This window comes from Panthera leo, chromosome D2, assembly GCF_018350215.1.
Source record: "Panthera leo isolate Ple1 chromosome D2, P.leo_Ple1_pat1.1, whole genome shotgun sequence".
In the NCBI taxonomy this organism is placed as follows: domain Eukaryota; kingdom Metazoa; phylum Chordata; class Mammalia; order Carnivora; family Felidae; genus Panthera; species Panthera leo.
In genome coordinates, this window is record NC_056689.1 from 47,946,090 (window position 1) to 47,960,525 (window position 14,436).

Below are 14,436 nucleotides of genomic sequence, written 5' to 3' on the forward strand. Positions count from 1 at the left end.
AGTTGTGAAAATGCCTGGGCATAATCACATGTTGTCGAGATGCAATTTAGATTTCTCTGAGTCTTGAAATATAGGTTTATGTAATTGGACATAAATGCTATTAATAATGAGGATCACTTTCAAGGCCATTCCCTTAAAACAGTAAAGGTGAGTTTGCATTAAAATTGCTAGTTAACTATCTAAGGCCTTTAAGGGATGACTTCGTATGACTTTTTCCCCCCTTCACTCTCCCTGACATAAGATTCAGAACAAGTGATTTTTAAAGGCACTTTTTCAAAGTCTTCACGATTTCAAATGTATATTCTTTAGGAAACAATTGGATGATTGCACTTGTTTGAGATCTGTAAGATCCAGTTTAAACCAAGCAACTTTTCTTTGCCTTTAATGGGCTCCATTTTATTAAACCCACCAGCAGGAAGAGGCCACTTACAGAATGCTCCTTGCACCACTTGGTCTGATGGAATCCTTGAGCAGGGAGGTCATCCATTGCATGATCTTAACACATAGAAGGACTTGCCATCAGTTTTCAGATGATTTCTCAATCTGCATACCATCTACCCTTCCTTCCTATGTGAAATGGTTTTCATTAACTCCATTTGTTAGCATATCAATAACAACTTCAGGTTAATATATGGAACTCTTTAACCCATGCTAGAGGCAGGCTGAAAATGAGAATTTATTCTCCAAATGGACATAACTTTGCATAATGTGTGCCACATAATTGCCTTCTTACACAGACACATACATACATATACATGTACACACACATGCATGCACTTTATATACTACGTATTGTTTGTCCGTTATGGTTATGCTTTGGAGAAACTTTGTATCCGATGTTGCAGAACTAGTAAGTGCTTAGGCACAGGGTTTCCTGGGATGGAGAGAGCTTACTTTAAATTTTTAAAAAGTGTTTTTATTTTTGAGAGAGAGACAGAGCACAAGCCATGGAGGGGCAGAGAGAGACAGACATAGAGTTCGAAGCAGGCCTCAGGCTCTGAGCTATCAACAAAGAGCCTGACTTGAGGCTCCAACTCGTGAACTGCGAGATCACGACTTGGGCCAAAGTCAGCCACTCAACTGACTGAGCCACCAAGGAACCCCGGAGAGGGCTTGCTTTAAAAGGTGATAGCTAGGGGTGCCTGGGTTGCTCAGTTGGTTGGGCGGCCGACTTCTGCTCAGGTCATGATCTCACGGTTTGTGAGTTCGAGCCTTGCGTTGGGCTCTGTGCTGACGGCTCGGAGCCTGGAGCGTGTTTCAGATTCTGTGTCTCCCTCTCTCTCTGTTCCTCCCCCGCTAGCACTCTGTCTCTCTCTCAAAAATAAATAAAGATTAAAAAAATTTTTTTAAAGGTGATAGCTAAAAATTGCTGATGAAACTTCCTTTTGGGGAAAAATATCTGCTTAGCTCAAGCCCTTTTTCTACTGGGTCTTGAGAAAAAGATGTCACCATCCCTAGGTCTGCTCCAAAGAGGGGGCACCTGGGTGGCTCTGTCCGTTAGATGTCCAACTCTTGATCTCGGCTCAGGGCATGATCTCACAATTGTGAGATCCAACCCTGCATCGGGCTCTGTGCTGACAGTGTGGAGAATGCTTGGGATTCTCTCTCTCTGCCCCTCCCCTGCTTGAACACACACACGCTCTCTCTCTCAAAATGAATAAATAAATTTTTAAAAAATCTTAAAAAAAAAAAAAAGACATATGTGAAGACAAGGGTGGCATGAACATCCATAGTCAGAGAGCATAAATAAGTCTGGTTTGTAATGAGTTAAAGGTCTTTCCCTTCACCTTCTCCTCCCTAGGTTCCTGACATTGGATATATATACATATATATGATTTTGGCTCATCCAACAGTACAGATAAGAAGATGCACTTCTTTAGAAGGCACATCTTTCGGGGCGCCTGGGTGGCTCAGTCAGTTAAGCGTCTGACTCAGCTCAGATCATGATCTCACGGTTTGTGAGTTCGAGCCCCGCATCGGGCTCTGTGCTGACAGCTCAGAGCCTGGAGCCTGGTTCAGATTCTGTCTCCCTCTGTCTCTATCCCTCCCTGACCAGTGCTCTGTCTCTAAAAAATAAATAAGTGTAAAAAAAAAAAAATTTAGAAGGCACAGCTTTCCATTTCCTTAGGCTTTCCCTGTCTTCTTGAGCCTCCTGTAGATCTATGTGACCGCCCCCCCCATGCACCCACACTTCATACACTTTGCCACCTTCTACTTGGGCTATGCTCCTGGGGGATCTGGGGGATGCTGACAATGTGGGGCTGCCAGAAACTCAGTTATTATGAGTGGACTCCGTAATGGCCATGAGTTGCTAATATCTCAGAAATAAGATGAAAATAACTATGGCAATGCCAGATGCCTGAATAAGTTGCATTTTCAATGGAACTAGAATTTTAATAAATGACTTTATGCTGTTCAATATTTTGACTCATTTAACAAATGGCAAGACTGTTTGCTGGACATGGCATGAAACAGTACAAGGGCAGGAGGATTTACAGAAGGACGGTTTTGCAAAGTATAATTTCTTAAGTAAGGATTTCCCTCTACAAAGAGTCTGGTGTTGCCTGAGAGCCAGAATTCCTATGAATAGACACATACTGAGACTCAAGGGGGCAAGCTAATCAACGATTAGAACCTTCCCTCAAGCCAGGATGTTAAACAGCCAACGGAAGTGGAGACTTTCGACATGGAAAAGAAAGGAACCTTGAGAGAGCACAGAGCATTTGCCCAGACAAGGGCCATTTGTCCAGTTCCTGGGCTTTGTATTTCAAAGCAGATCATCCTCAGGGCACTCTGGGGAGACTCCCCGGCTGGAGACTGTGGCTCCTGCTGTGTCCTGGAGGGAAGTACAGCCCCGCTACCTCTTCTTACAAGCGTGCAGTTTCCCAAGGAATGTAAGACATCCTCAACGGAGAAGTGGCAAGCTGGCCGGACTTGACCTGTGAACCTTGTGTTTAAAAAGATGTTTCAGCTGGGTTGACCTCACCTCTGAACCTGCCCTCAGAGACACCTCTATTTAGTTCTTGGTATGACAGGGGTCGGCTTACCCAAGGTTTCTTCCCAGTCTTTGTAACTTTGAACTCAGGATCTGTGTGTTGGAGGCAGGATTGTGCCATATAATAATAAACATCTTGACTCTTGTGTCCATTTGGGAATCATCTCTGACTTTTCGCTTTGGAAACTTCCTCTCAACAAAATAAATAAGATGTCGACCTTACAGCTGGGACAGAATTAGAATGATCAGTGCAAAATCTTTGGGGTAGGCCAGCAAGCTGGAGACTCAGATGAGAGTTGATATTGCAGTCTTGAGTCTAATATCTTCAGGCCAGCACGCCGAAACCTCACCCAGGGGTTCTCTGTTACAGTCTTGAGGCAAAATTTCTTCTTCCTTGGGAAGCCTCAGTCTTTTCTGAAAGGCCAACTGACTGCGTGAGGCCCATCGTGTTTTCCAGGAAGGTAATCTGCTTTACTCAAAACAAAACAAACAAACAAAAAACTTCACAGCAACTTTTAGACTGGTATTTGACCATGTAACAGGGTGCCGTGGCTTAGCTAAGTGGACGCATAAAATTAACCAACACAAGCTGTGAGATTGATCAACACTTTGTACCCCATCTTGTCCTTCTCAGGACAGACTCTGTGGCCTTGTATCTGTGGCAGAAGCTAGGCATTCCAAGACTCTTCGGGATTAACAGTGCCTTCTTTTCCAAGGATTTCATGTTTTAATGTACCTATATAATCCGTGGCAAGTTTTGAGGAACTTTGCTTCTCTATCTAATGGATCTAAATTAGAAGTTGGCATTTTCGGTAAAGGGCCAGATAGTAACTATTTTCATATTTGTTGACCATACCATTCCTCCTGCCACAAATCAAGCCGTAGGCAATCTGAAATGAATGGTATGGCTGAGTTCCAATAAAACTTTATTTACAACAGCAGGCAGAGGGCGTGGATTTGGTCCATGGGTAAAGATAGAGTTTGGGGTGATATCAGACCTTTTCTCCCCAGCAAACCTGGCAAAGGGGAGAGAAAAACCACACTCTGGCTTGAGATGCTTTCAGCTGTGAGGCATAAAAAACCCAAACAAAGTGGATTTTATTATCTCATATAATAAAATAGCCCAAGAATGGGTGGTTCCAAGGTTAAGTCAAGGTCTGAAAGACATCTCCAAGGACCAAAGTTCTTTCTACTTCCGTACTCTGTCACCTTCAGCATATTGGTCGGTTTAATTTCACCTGGTATTTGAAAATAGTTCTTACATTTCCTGGCAGACATGACTACATTCGATGGAAGAAGAAAACAGATATGGTCCAGTGCAGCTCATTTTTGTAGCAAGGAAACCTTTCCCAGAAGGTACTGGACCATCTCTCTCAGTTCTCACTGGCCAGAATTAGGGTGTGAGCATTGCTATACAGGATGGACCCTCTGTGCCTGGCTGGGTAAAAAAAACATGGCTGGCCAAGAGGAAGAAGATAGATCGACCATGAACATTCAGGCTTTACCAGCAAGCAAGCGATCAACAGTGCCCCTGGGAAGAAGCCCAGCGATGCCTGCTCTAATCCCGGGTCTATCACAAGAGGGGGGCTGAAGAGGGGGTGGGGGAAGTTGCTGCCTTGTGATAAGTGAGCAGGGTTTGAAGGGAGAGAAGAAGGGAAACAGTCTGGAGAGAAGCTCAGGAGAGCAGTTTCCTCTGTGAAGCGCCATGTAAGGGGTGGGTGGGTGGGAGGCTCTGGTTAACTGTGAAGGAACCCTAGCTAGAGAAACGGAGCCACCCAAGCCAGAAAAATGGGAACTGAAAATGCCTGTGGAGAAATGAAGAGCTCCAAGGGGACCTGAGGCCAGAAAGCTTCCCACTCCCTCACCCAGTTGCCAGCCAACTCCGGGCTCAGGGGAGCGAGAAGCCTTGGGAAGCCAGCTGTACTGGCTGGTCTCTGCCTGCTAACCTCCTTTAGAGCCTCCAGGGACTGGAGTGCAGCAAGGAGGAGCAGCGAGAGATCTGGGCCCCAAGAAAGAAACTGGAGGGGTACACCAGGTGTTTAAACCGCGTCCCTGGGTGTCAAGGTGACATTGACTTAATTATTCCTTCTTGCATGGGGTGGGGGACACTCTGCTGAGGCTGGGATTTTTGTCATGGGCTTGGAGGCAGGCCATGCAGGAGAGCTGGACATAGCACCCAGGCTCTGCTCTGGCCCATCAGCCAATGAGGGAAGTCCAAAAGGTGCCCCCACCCCTCCAGTATGAGTAGGCCAATGCTGATCAGGTGTAGGGACAGGGTGGAGAGCCCATCTGACCCTTTCCTTTCCTTTTCCCTTTCCCTCCCTCTTTCCTTTTCTTTTTTCAAGAATATTATTTTTTAATGACATAGGATCATGGATAATACACATGCTTCGTTCCTATCTATAGTTGTACCTGCATAGGATGTGCCAACAATCACATTAATAACCAAATAAACTCCATGACTTTGCTTGGGTGACACAGTAACTGTCACCAAGGTTTCCACCCAAGCAGGTGGCAAATCGATTCTGAATGGAAGCTGGTACCACCTGTAGGGAATCTAACTGTGGGGATAGTTCATCAAGGCAGCTGCAGAATAGACTCACTCTGTTGAGGTGAGGGCACTTTGTGCTCGGGATAGAAACCACGCCCGGGCATGTGAGCACAAGGGTGAAAAATGAGGTAAACCCAGTCACCACCAAAGTGGGGAGCTGGCCTTCTGCCGTGTTGCACCTCAGCCAGTTCTCTCCAGTCTCTGGCTCTCTTGATCCCTCCCTGTCCCTTGCCTCCTCACCTTCTGCAAAGCACTGAAGCCTGGCACACACTCAGGTCTCAATTCTGTCAGTTGTTACTGTCATTGTTGGTGATACTGCTCTTTGCCTTACGCTCTTTCTGCTGCACAGAAGTCTCCTTTGTCACGGATGGAAAATTCATCTGCAGTCTTCGGACTCTGATGGCCTTGGCCATGCTTCCCTTGTCCCAGGATGGACAATTATGTGCCTGATAATATTCTAGTCCTACTTCTGAAGCTCAACACAAATCTACCTTCATAGATTTCCTTTTGAATTCATGTCTCACGGCATATTGTTTGCAATTTCATTGTAGCCTTTATATCTGCCTCTTGTCAGCCATGCTCACGGTCCATCCTATGAGATCAGACAGCATGCCTGACTCACCCCTTCAGCCCAGCACTTTGCATGGTTCACCAGTAGGTGCTTAATGAATATTTGTTGGGTTAAATTGACTTTGATCACTAGTAACCTATGTCCTAAGTTTATATTGGTGCTGTTGGTTTCCAAGAAAGGAACCTGTTCCACTCTGGAAAGAGGAACCCAAGACCTGAGGTCTAGGAATATCTCAGCGAGTTTCCTGGGAACTGGAAAATGAAATGATAGTGAGCTATCACACCCTCATCCCGATCAGAGCCTTGCACGGCCTCAGACAGAAGCGGCTGTTTAGGGACAAATGAATCACCACAATCATTGCCCATCCACTTTACTTGTGACCTTCTCTTTAAGGGGAAATTTGATTCGAGACTCACAAAGGCTTTCAGTATCAATTAGGTGGTAACCAGTCCATTGGAGGGGCTCTTGCAGCTGCCCCAGTATATTCCCAGTATACTTCTCCGGTTCTAATGCTCCCCTCTGTCCCAGATCATTGTCCTAAGAGATTATGCAAATTTCCCAGAAACTCACGCTGCACAAAACATCGCACAGCCTATCTTTAGACTCAGAATTGGATTTCCCTTGGGCCTGCTCTGAAGTCTGGGCAAATGCTCCCGGTTAATGCATACAGCTGTGCACTTCTCCCTTATGCAGATGGCAGGACTTTTTGGAGATGACCTAATTCCCTCAGGCCCCAAATCTCAGCAGAGCCCCATGGGAATATACTCTTGGTCTCCTGGAAGCTTCTTTTTATGAAGCTGTTTTCACCCTGGTCATAATGTGAAACTGGAAGTAACATGTTTCACTTAAATGACACTTGGCTTCTTTAAATTCCCCTTCTCTTCTGCACAAAGGTCTTGACTTATCTGTCCTTCCTTCTTCTCAGAACAATGATAAGATAGCCAGCCCGGCAGATCCCGTGGAAGCAGCCCCTTTCCAGCCAATGGGGACAGTCCCTCTGTGTCTTCCAAGAGCCTTACATTTCCTTCAGTCTCCAGGTGGTCAAACAACTGACTCGTCACCAGCAGGCCAGCAGCTGTCTAGACTCTGGCTGAGCCCAGAGCTTCGAGGGGGAAGATGCAGGCTCGATGACTGAGCAGTTTACAGAGAAGGCTTGACATTTTGTGCAGGCAGGGGGTGAGGCAGGGAGTTTTCCCATTTGGACTTACTAATGAGTATGTTTACTCTGAGAGATTAGTGAAGAGTGGGACTGCGTAGAATCCAAGGAAAAGAGGCTCAAGTTTGTTCCTAGGATAAACATACCACTGCAAGGGATGGCTCCATACTGAGCTGAAAGGAGTAGGTGGGAAAAAAAAAAAAAAAAAAAAAAAGAGGGCGCCTGGGTGGCTCAGTTGGTAAAAGCTTCCGACTTCAGCTCAGGTCATGATCTTGTGGCTCCCGGGTTGGAGCCCTGCGTCAGACTCTGTGCTGATAGCTCAGAGCCTGGAGCCTGCTTTGGATTCTGTGTCTCCTTCTCTCTCTGCCCCTTTCCCACTCATGCTCTGTCTCTCTCTCTCTCTCTCTTAAAAATAAATAAACTTAAAAAAAAAAAAAAAGGATTAGGTGGGACTGACAGCCCCACAGAGGGAGCAGAGGATACCAGAGCAGCTTTAGGCTCCCATGTTCCAGGAAAGGACTATTCAAAGGGGGCCAGGGGGCTGATGTTTACTGAATCTCTGCCAACTACCAGTCAAGTCTTGGAAGTAGGTTCTATTATTATCCCCTCTTTACAAATGGGGAAGTGGGGGCTCAAGGGGGTTTTATGAACTCTGGCCACGTAGCTGGTGAAAAGCAGATCTAGGGCTCATGCTCAGGTCCGGTGCACTTGATGGTCAATGTTTTCATCCATGCAATCAATTTCAACAAGGTCATGGCAAAAAAAAAATTAAGATATAAACTTCTGGACTGGCAGTTTAAGGAGCTCAGGGGAACTCTCTCCAACAAAACAGCTATTTAACTGGAGAAAATTATAAATATCAATTATTTAAAATCTCTGGAAATTGTCTTAAAGGCATAGGGCAACTGGAGAAACATTCATTTAAGAGTATCCACTAAATCTTGGTGAGAATGGGGAGGGTCTATGGCATTGGAACCATGACTCACTCCCTCATCCCCTCTTAGCTCTATCTCGTGGAGCTGGTGCTCCACTCTGGGCAGGTGTGGCCGATGACACAGGGGCTCCCTCTCCCTCTAGCTCCCCATCTAGGTTACAGTTTGTCTCCAAAGGTGCAAAATGCTGGTATTTCTCATCCTCACAGCCCTGTGTTGCAGAAGTTCTGTTCTATTCTGAAGAGGCCCATGCCAAGATGACCGAAGCTCCCCTTCTTCCAGGAAGCCCTCACTCCTGCAGGAAACACTCTGCTCCAGGAGCAGCGGGCAGAGAATCTGGGGCCTCAACTGCCTCACCCCACTCGCTCCCAGGATGGAGGCTCCACACTGGGAGAGGCAAGCTGAGAACACAGAGGGCGTCTCCGTCTCAGTACCTGCTTGTAGAACAGGGGTGTCACTCAGGGGAAGCAGATTTCTGTCCCCATCTCTGGCTCCTGCACAGTGCTACGGATGTTCTACCCTGGGGAGAAAGCAGACAGTGTGGATGAAGGGCTCAGAAGGGCTGTGTGTTGTTGTTGGGCTGCAGCTACTCAGACGCCGTCAACTGGAGGCAGGGCAGACTTGAAATCATTCCCCAATTCACACACAGCTCCATCAGCAAATGGTAGATGCCTCACTGGCACAAGAGGCTTCATTAAGCACAATTTCTGACCAAACACTAGGCTAGGGGCAATTCCTAGAAAGCCAGGCTCAAAAATAAAGTCACCCATATGCCTGTCAGGCACACAGCCCGGCACACAGCTTTCTGTGTCCAAACTTGGACTCTCTCAGGAGTGACACGGGAGGCAACATCCAAGCTACTGGTCCCTGGCTAAATGTGGGGAAAAGTGTAAATTTCTAGAACTGTGATAGAAGTCTCCAAGTTTCACACACACACACACACACACACACACACACACCAGTGAAGGGTAAGTATCTAACTGGCCAAAGGCACTTAATCATAACTTTCAACTGATAAAGGGCTTATGCTCACCCAGGGGAGGCTTCTAGAGAAACAGGCTAAAATACAAAACACAAGGAGGGGCGCCTGGGTGGCTCAGTCAGTTAAATGTCTGACTTCGGCTCAGGTCATGATCTTGCAGTTTGTGAGTTCGAGCCCCGTGTTGGGCTCTGTGCTGCTGGCTCAGAGCCTGGAACCTGCTTCAGATGCTGTGTCTCCCTCTCTCTCTGCCCCTCCCCTGCTCACGCTCTGTCTCTCTCTGTCTCTCAATAATAAATAAATGTTAAAAAAAAAAAAAAAAAGATTAAACACAAGGAAAAACATCTGAGCAGGACATAAGAGACCAAATGGGAGAAACGGATCAACTTCACAGAATTGGTCCAGCCAAGTCAGTAGACAAATGATGACAGGCTGGGGAGGGGGAGAACGAGTATCCAAGGTAATCGTATATTATTGAAAATGTCCAATTGTGAACAAAATCTTGAGATATACAATGAAAGAACGTGTGATACCCAGGCAATAGACACAGTGTTTGAGGGGGTCTGGAAGTAGGACTTGGTGACAAAGACTTCAAGGCAGATATAAATACGTTCAAAGGAAAACTAAAAAAATTGAAATCATGCCAAGTGTGTTTTCCAAACTCGGTGGAGTTGAATTAGAATATGTGTAAATCTGGGGTGCCTGGGTGGCTCAGTCGGTTGAGCGACCGACTTCGGCTCAGGTCATGATCTCGCGGTCCGTGGGTTTGAGCCCCTCATCGGTCTCTGTGCTGACAGCTCAGAGCCTGGAGCCTGTTTCAGATTCTGTGTCTCCCTCTCTCTCTGCCCCTCCCCTGTTCATGCTCTGTCTCAGAAAGGAATGAACATAAAAAAAAAAATTAAAAAAAAAAAAAAGAATATGTGTAAATTAAATAACATATTGTTAAATGGCAAGCAGGCCAAAGAAGAAGTCAAAGGGAGCTAGAAAATACCTTCAGATGAATCAAAACAAAACTCCCCATATTAAATCATATGGGATGGATGCAGCTAGAGCAGTGCCCAGAGACAGATGTATAGCTGTGAATGCATATATTGAAAAATAAGAAATATCTCCTATCTACAACCTAACTTCTACCTGAAGAAACCAGAAGAGCAAACCAAATGCAAAGTAGGCAGGAGGAAAGAAAATGAAAGATTAGAGCACAAATACATGAAATAGAGAATATAAAAACCGTAATGAAAAATCAACAAAATTGACAGTCCTATAGTTAGAAGGACCAAGAAAAACAGGGAGAAGACTCAAATTACAGAAATGAAAGGGACTATAATGTAATATTATGAACAATATTACACCAACAAAGTAGATAACTTGGGTGAAATGGACACATTCCTAAAAAGATGATAGATGTGTTAATTGTGGAAGTCATTTTACAATGTATATGCATATTAAATCATTACTTTGTACACTTAAATATACACAATTTTGTCAATTGTACCTCAATAAAGCTGGAGAAAAAAGGAAAACCAGTCCGTGTACAAAAGCATGAAAAAATACAATATTTAGGAATAATTTTAACAAAGAGAGGCAAAACTTGCATGTAACATTGAAAGAAACTGAAGATGATCTAAATATACCATGTATTCTTGGGTGGAAAGACAACATTGCGAAGATAGAAATGCTCTCAAAATTGGTCTACAGAGTCAACGAAATCCCTATCAAAACCCCAGTTGGCTTTTTTTGCAAAAGTTGACAAGTTGATCCTAAAATTCATATGGAAACATGAGGGACTTTGAATCGGCAAACCATCTTAAAAAAGAACAAAGTTGGGGGGTTCAATCTTCTGAGTTTCAAAGTATACTTACTACAAAGTTACAGTGGTCAGAATTGTGGTCTCACACTTCCTAGTTTCAAAACACACTTGCTACAAAGTTACAGTGGTCAAAATTGTGGCAATATAAAGGCAGATGCACAGATCAATGGCATAGAGTTACAAGTGCAGAAATATATGGTCTATGAATTTTCAACAAAGGTGCCGTTAACAATTTAGTTTGACAAACGGTACTGGGACAACTGGATATCCATAAGTAAAAGAATTAAGTTAGATTCCACATCACAACATGCTCAAAATTACTCCCAAGCTGATATTTCTAAGTTTAAGAACCCAAACTACAAAACTCTTAGAAGAAAATATAGGAATAGATCTTCATGACCTTTGGTTAGGCAATGGCCCCTTAGATTTGACCACAAAGGAATAAGCAACAAAAGAAAAGAAATAGGTAAATTGGACTTCCCCCCAAATTAAATCTTTTGTGCTTCATGGACACCCCTGAGAGAGTGAAAAGGCAACCCACAGAAAGGGAGAAAATATTTGCAAATCATACATCTGATAAGGGTCAAGTATCTGGAATAGATAAGAAACCTTTACAACTCACAATTAAAAGACAACTCAGTTTAAAAAAGGCAAAGCATTTGAATAGACATTTCTCAGAGAAGGTACAAAAATGGTCAATAATCACATGAAAAGATGCTCAATACCATGAGTCATTAGGGAAATGCATATCAAAACCATAACGAATGGATGATTGTAATAAAAAAGACAAACAGTAACACATGTTGGTGAGGATGTGGAGATACCAGAACCCTCATACACGGTTGGAATGTAAAATGGTGCAGCACCTTTGGAAAACAGATTGACAGTTTCACAAGAAGTTAAACGTTGGGTGACTGACCCAGCAATTCTGCCCCTAGGCATACATCTAAGAGAAATGAAAATATATATCCACCTCAAAACTTGTAGATGAATGCTCATAGCAGCATTGTTCATGATAGGCACAGAGTGTAAACAACCCAGATGTCCATCAACAGATGAACAGTGACACACAGTGTGTGTGTGACATATCCATATAATGGAATAGTATTCAGCCACAAAAAGGGGTAACATGAGGATACATGTTACAACATGGAGGAACGCTGAAAACATTAGGTTAAGTCAACAAAGCAAGTAAAAAAGTTCACATATTATATGAGTCCATTTATATGAAACGTTCAGAATAGGAGTATCTATAAAGACAGAAATTGATTAGTGGTTGCTTTCGGTGGGGCTGGGGTGGTAATTGCTAATGGGTACCAGGTTTTTTTGGGGGGGGGAATGATGAAAATTTTGGGAACTTAGATTGTGATGAATCTGATGATGACTATACAAAAACCAAAAGCCATTTAATTGTGTACTTTAAGTTGGTGAATTTCATGGTGTGTGAATTATATCTCAATAAATACATCTTAAAAACTAAAAAATGGAAAAAAGAAAAAAGGAAAACAACCCTTAGTACTGATGGGAGTCAGAGAGGACATCTTGGATGGTCCCCAGGGCATGGGTCCTCATGATTGAGGGTCCGCTGTGGCTCTCTGTCGAAGCCGGAGGATGGTGGCTACACCCTTCCGAGGCTCAAGCATGGGACTCTGGAGTGGCCTTGCCGCTGAGACATATGCTGGTGGTGTTTCCTCAGTGCTTCCTTACTTTGGGGCCTCTTTGAAGAGCACTCACACACAGTGTGAGGCCCCCACAGCGATGGGGACGTGGGACATGGGTGGTGTGTAATCTGAACATCATTTTCCCCACTTTTCTCAGTTGAGTCATTGCACCAACCCTGAGAGAAAGCTGTTATTCCCACACAGTACAGGGAGAACCCGAGACCAGCGACCTGAGGAAGGCTGGCCAAGGTCAATCAGCATGTTAGCGGCAGAGCCAATGATCCCAGCCCAACGCTGTTCTACTGCCAGTTGCCCTGTTCCACATCTACAGAATGTCTGCCCCACTTTCTGCTGAGAAAGAGAATGGGACAGGCTAGGGTCAGTCCCTCTGGTCTTTGTCCCTGTCAGGGATAAGGGCCATTATACCATCTTCACAGGGATAGCAGGGGATGAGGACGTGGGTGGAGAGTGTCTCGGCCGAGAGTCAAATGGCGACATGTGGTACTCATCTGCCTCTCACGAGGTGCCACTTTCTCGTCTGGTCTACTGACAGAGGCACGGGCTGCAGCCTATTTAACGACCTCATCCCAGCTTTGTTGTGGTTTTGGGCGGCAGTAAGAGTGAGAGCTTTACTTTGCTGAGCGAGGCCAGACCGTAACTGTCCGAACCTCTTGCTCCAGAGCCCTGCAGACTCTCCCTTAACTGAGGACGGGCACCAGGAAGCCCAGATGTCACAGGACGGTACGCACACCGTGTCACCTGGAACCCCCAATGTGCAGCTCCCTCTAGGGACCATACCAAGCAATGCTCTAGCCCTCGGGTTTACAGAAGTTTATTTGAAATCTGACACTCTGATAGCACACTTCGGGGTTGGCTTCTTGTGACCTGGGCATCCATTCCACTCTACTGGCTTGGGTTCTGAGAACAGAGCAGAAGTTTTGGGGTTCCCCAGAAGACCACCATGCCTATACTGTGAGGGTGTCTGTGCCCATCATGTCCCCCTCCACGTGTGACGGATGCAGGAGCCCTGCCCCCTCTCCACGTGGGCTCCTTCTGTGCACCGGGGGCCTGCCTGGGACACCTGGCCCGGTAGGAGCTGGGGGCCGTCCCTGCCTACCAATGTTCTTCACTCTCCCCCGGGGACCCTGGGACCCTGAAGCTCTTCTTTGGTGGCAGCTAAACAGCTCTGCCGCTTCCGGCATCGAGGGTTCATGGGAACATATTTCTTTGTTCTTTTCTCACTTGGTTTTACAGGAGACCTGGCTTCGTGCAGGAAGAGGGCTGCTCGTTTGCAACACCTATGGGATTCTGGCACCAAAGTGATGACTGGACTGGCTGTATTCCCACACATTTGCCGTGTGACTCCCAGGGGATGTGGAAGGAACACGTGTTTCTTACCCAGAACCTAGAGCAAGTGCTGGAGGAGTTGCTGTGGCACAAACTGGTCAACAGTGTAACTATTTTTTTGAGCTTGCCCATTCATCGAGCTTGCTTCCCAAGGGTAACGGGTCTGCTCCTCCTTGCCACAATCCCACGGACCAGAGGACGCTCTTTAGAAACAAATACCATGGTGAAAATCCTTTAGGAAAGGTCTGATTCGAATTTCTTCCTTCATTCTAAGCGGACTGTCACTTCCACAGCCCAGGGGCAGAGGGCTAGCCTGCCCGCCCCCTCTCCTATCTCCCCCCTCTTTCCTTCCTCTTTCCCCCCTTACATTTTAAACAAATGTGCATTTGTCACCTATTCTGCCACCACGCACCCTCACCCACACGTGGCGGGGC